This window comes from Molossus molossus, unplaced genomic scaffold (assembly GCF_014108415.1).
Source record: "Molossus molossus isolate mMolMol1 unplaced genomic scaffold, mMolMol1.p scaffold_m16_p_13, whole genome shotgun sequence".
NCBI lineage: Eukaryota > Metazoa > Chordata > Mammalia > Chiroptera > Molossidae > Molossus > Molossus molossus.
The window spans coordinates 9,787,596-9,792,519 of NW_023425348.1; the positions used below are offsets into that span (position 1 = coordinate 9,787,596).

Genomic DNA, 4,924 nt, shown 5'->3' on the forward strand with positions numbered 1-4,924 from the left:
TATGTTCATAGCAACGTTATTTCCAATAGCTAAGATCTGGAAACAGCCCAAGAGCCCATCAGTAGATGAGTGGATAAAAAAGCTGTGGTACATTTACACAATGGAATATGATGCAGCTAAAAAAACAATAACAACAACAACAACAAACATTTCTTACCCTGGAGACAGCGTGGAAGGACCTGGAAAGACTTATATTAAGTGAAATAAGCCAGTTAGAGAAATATAAGTATCACATGGTCTCACTTATATATGAAATCTAGTGAACAAAATAAATCCAGACATAAAATCATGGAAAGACTGACAAACCTCAGAGGGAAGGGGGTGAAGGGTGGGAAGAGATAAACCAAAGAACTTATACGCATATATGCACAAGCCATGGACACAGACCATAGTTCAGTGAAGGCCTAAGGGGGGCAGGAGTGGGGTGGAGGGGATTCCACGGGGGAAAAGGGGAAATATCTGCAATACTTGCAACAATAAAGATAATTTTTTAAATGTCTAACATAGGAAACATAGGAATAAAAAACAAATTTCATTTCAACCACAAGTGCCAATTAATTGTTAGTGGCTATTAAAATGCTGTTGAGAAGAATTCCCAGGACTACAGTCAGTTTTGCTGTCTGCAAGGGGAAGGAAGCAGGGAAGGGTAGCGGAAGAAGGGGCAGCTAAGTGCCACCCCTGGTTTAGCACATGATCGGTATTTAATGTGTTTGCTAAATTAGCAGGTGAGCTCCAGGGGTCATTGAAGGAAGTGTTGTTTTCTCTCTGTGACTACCTCCTCCAGCCTATCTCCCAAACCACAGCAGACGTCTGGTCAACCAGACTAGGACCTTCCGGTCCACGGCCTGCAGGATTCATGGTAGGCAGCTCACCTCTCTCTGGGAGATCTTCCTGCAGCCAACGCTCTGATCTGTTGGCTCAGAAATTCATGCCAGTCCAAGGAAGACTTGAAGGCCGTAAGGGTGGTCACAGGAAGGGGTGGGGTTCTGTTCCCTAAAACTCTAGGTGGAGTCAGGCAACTCTCAGGAGTCCAAGTCTTGAAGGTTCCTGAGGAAGCCCCGCCTAGGGTGGGCCAACTCCCCTGCCCAGGTCCAGCTGGAAGACCTATTGAACGGAGTCCCCAGGGGTTCCCCAAACCCTTCCCTAACAGACATCCAGACAGGCGTCCAGTCCAAGGGGTGCTGCTCCTCAGCAATGGAGTTTCTGGGCGCCCAACCAGCCCCACCGTCCTCCCCCGGCTGCTGGCACCCCGGGTTAACTGCCCCAGCCCATCCGGAGGGAGCCAGCCGAGGGACTGTGTTTACCCGAAACCTGGTCCTATTCAGTGATCTGTGTGCATCCATCTCTTCCATAGTCCCAGCTGCTCCCACTTTTTAATGAACTGCTGCTTGGGGGCTCTCTCGCTGGAGCCGGAGCTGTGGCGTAGGCCCTGGGTGAGCCCCGGGAGCCTGGGTGAGTGGGGGGGGGGCGAGCATGGCTAGAGCAGCTTGGCCTGGGCTGTGGCTGGAGGGAAGGTGCCCGAGCCCGGGGCCCAGCAGGCTGGCAAGGATGCTGCGTCGGGATTCACCCAAGGATCTTTCTGGGACCTCCACCTTCGCTGTGGGGACCGGGTGTGCTGCCCAGAGGGGAAGCCCACGGAAGCGTGTCCGCCCCCCCGAGACTGCACCCCGAAGTCTCCAACGCTCGTGCCAGTTCCCGCCCGGCTCCAGCACCAGCCTGTGGCTCCAGCACCAGCCTGTGGCTCCAGCACCAGTCTGTGGCTCCAGCACCAGCCTGTGGCTCCAGCACCAGCCTGTGGCTCCAGCACCAGTCTGTGGCTCCAGCACCAGTCTGTGGCTCCAGCACCAGCCTGTGGCTCCAGCAGCTCCGGCTCCAGGGAATTGCAAATGGCCCTTCAGCTACACGAGGTCTGTAAGGGGAAGCGTCCCAATTCCGTTGGTGTCAAGGACGCTCTTTACATCTGCCGCCTGGACGGCTTTGTCTTCTGTGTATTTAACCTTCAGTGAGGTGACTCGGCTGCTTAAGAATGTGCCTATCAAGGGATCTGGGCCCCACGGACATTCCAAAAAAAATTCTCTCCCCATTTGCCCCGAGGTCCAAGTCCAGCATTAGAATCACGGTTCAAAGCAAACAGAAGTGATGGTGTGGACGATCGTCGCATTGATGAAGCAGAAGGCGGCAACGTGAAAGTCTGTTCTGAACTGCGTATGATTTGTCATGAACGTGACCAGGAGAGAGGGACTTGGCTATCAGAAGCATGCCCTCAGTTTGCTCATTAGCCCCGCGTGGGCTCCCCGGAGATGTGGCAGGTACAGGAATGCGTGTGTAAAGACAGCCTTAGACCGAGCTGCCAGTCGCTGGTGGTGTCACCTGTTTCTACAATGACGCCTTGTGTGCTTCCCACCGGACTGTGCACCGCATCCTGGCCCGCACACCAGGCTGGCTTCTCTGTGAGTCATCCCCGTGGACCTTGACAGTGACTTCTATGATTGGAAAGGAGAACTAGGTGAACTTGTCCAAAGACACCTCCTCGGAAAAATTAAAGTAATAAGAAATGCGAAGCATGAGGGGTTCATTCAAGGGAGAATGAGTGGAGCAGCCCGTGCGGCTGAAGCCCCGGTGCTCCTGGTCAGCCACTGTGAAGTGACTGGGATGGGTGCTGCCCTTGCGGCGGCCCTGGGAGGACTGGCAGACAGTGTGTGCCTGGGGATCACAGCATCAGTGCAGCAGGCTGGCCTCCAGCTCCTCCCCTGTGGCGTGTGGAGGGTTCGACAGGCAGCTGTTCTTCCAATGGAGTTCTGTTCACCTTTCTGAGCTCAGAAGACCGAAGGAGCTGCCGCACCAATAAAGTCACCTACAATGGCTGGAGGGTTGTTTGCCGTGAACAGAAACTACGTCCGTGAACTTGGACAGTATGCCGGCATGGATATCTGCAGAGGAGGAAACTTAGAGATATCATTTCAGATTTGGATGTGTGGAGGACAACTCATTGTCCCTCGCTCTAGAGTTGGACACATTTTCCGAAAAAGGTGACCACATGGTTTTCCTGAAGGCCAGGACACCATGACACGGAACTCCTGGAGGCTGGCACACATTTGGTTGGATGAATATAAGGAGCAGTATTTTCCCTGAAGACCCGATCTGAAGACAAGATGCTATGGAAGTATCAGTGAGTGTGATGAATTGGGAAGAAGTTGGGTTGCAAATCACTTAAGTGGGATTTGGGTAACACTTACCCAGAGATGCAGATATCTGGGCTCGATGCCATACTCCAGAAGCCCATTTTTATCAAAAGAGGGACAAAATGCCCCAAAGTCCTTCAACATGGAAAGCTCTATAACCTCCAGACCAGCAAGTGTCTGGTGGCTGAGGGCCACCCAAGTCAGACGGGAGGGCTACTAGTGCTTAAGACATGTGACTTCAGTGACCCAAATGAGACCTGGATTTATAATGAAGAGTACGCATTGGTTTTAAGTGATGACCTTCGCTTGGATATGTCAGACACTCAATCATCAGACCCACCATGACTCATGAAGTGCTACGGGTCAGGAGGATCCCAGCAATGGACCTTCGGGAAGAAGAGTCAGCTACACCAGGTGTCAGAGTTGGACAGTGCCTGAGAGTGGTTGATCCACTGAGTCACCAAGGCTATGTTGCTATGTTGCTCTGGTAGCTCCTCCTCTCAGTGACGGCATTTGGAAGGTTAAAGTGAAGGCCGTGGTTGGCATGGTGATTCATCATGCGTGTCCTCCTGCGGGGCTGCCTCCGAAGATTAGCAGAGGTGAGAGCAGGTGTCCTGTCTATTGGAGCACCGACTGAGCATCAGGAGGTGAAGAAGTACGTTTCACCGAGACATCAAGGTCATTTCTAGGCTGCTGTTAAGGAATTTCTTGCTTATGGTAAGAAAGCAAAATACAGTTTTTATATAAAGAGTTGGGTTTATACAGAAGGACAAAACCCAGGAAACTGCTAGGTCTGTTCTTTCTAATCCCCTTTAGTAATGGCCTGGCATTTATCTGATCAGAAACTTGTCATGATTTCCTTTCTTAGAACACTTCATAGCAGTTCATTTTAAACAAACCGGTTGAATCCACATTACTTAACTTCAGAAGGCATCATTTATAAGATCATATTTAAGATGATCTTAAATGAGGTCGTTAACAATTATAAATTATTTTTGATGAATTATGGTCCTGTCTACATTTAAAATAAAGGATCCTTTTCATTATTTACTTTAAAAAATGAACTGCCACTTGTCACATTCAATAAAATCAGTGCTTTGCTAGAATTTCAGCAATGATGGGTGGACAAGGGAAGAAAAGAGGTGACAGGGTCTGGTGACAGGGAAGACCAGGGGTGCTGGCAAGGAGGCTGCCATGGAGTTATCCCCTGCAGGTTGGGGAACAGCATTTAGTCTGCGAGGTAAACTCTTCATTGTCCCTCACTCTAGAGTTGGACACATTGTCCGAAAAAGGTGAGCACACGGTTTTCCTGAAGCCAGGACACCATGACACAGCACACCTGGCACTCGGGGCAGCCTTGGCCCCGAGCAAGGCAGTAGTTACCAGTAACCACATCAGGCCAGGGCACAGGCAATTCCCACACTGCGCGTGGCAGGCTGGGCTTGCTCCGAGCTGCCTGCCTCACGGCTCTGTCCCTGGTCACGAATGGCGCAGGCGGCGTGGGGAGGAGTTTCCAGACTCAGCTGCCATTCGTCTGGTACCAGGCTATTACCTCCTGATGACCTGGCTCGGCTGTCAACCCACTCTGCAAATCCACAGCGGGAGGGTGAGCGGGGAAGCCGGGGCTGCGAAGATTGCCCCTTTCAATCACACGTCACACCACAGGTGTGGTGCGGACTCCATCTGGGGCTCTGGGGGTGGAGAGGGTGGCGGGGAGGGTGAAGTGGGAAGTCTCTGCCCCA

General features: G+C 51.7%; 1 pseudogene; it reads left to right on the forward strand.

Moving 5' to 3' along the window:
• Window positions 1-1,956: 1,956 nt before the first annotated feature.
• Window positions 1,957-3,707, forward strand: LOC118627590 (annotated as a pseudogene).
• The last annotated feature ends 1,217 nt before the right edge of the window (window positions 3,708-4,924 follow it).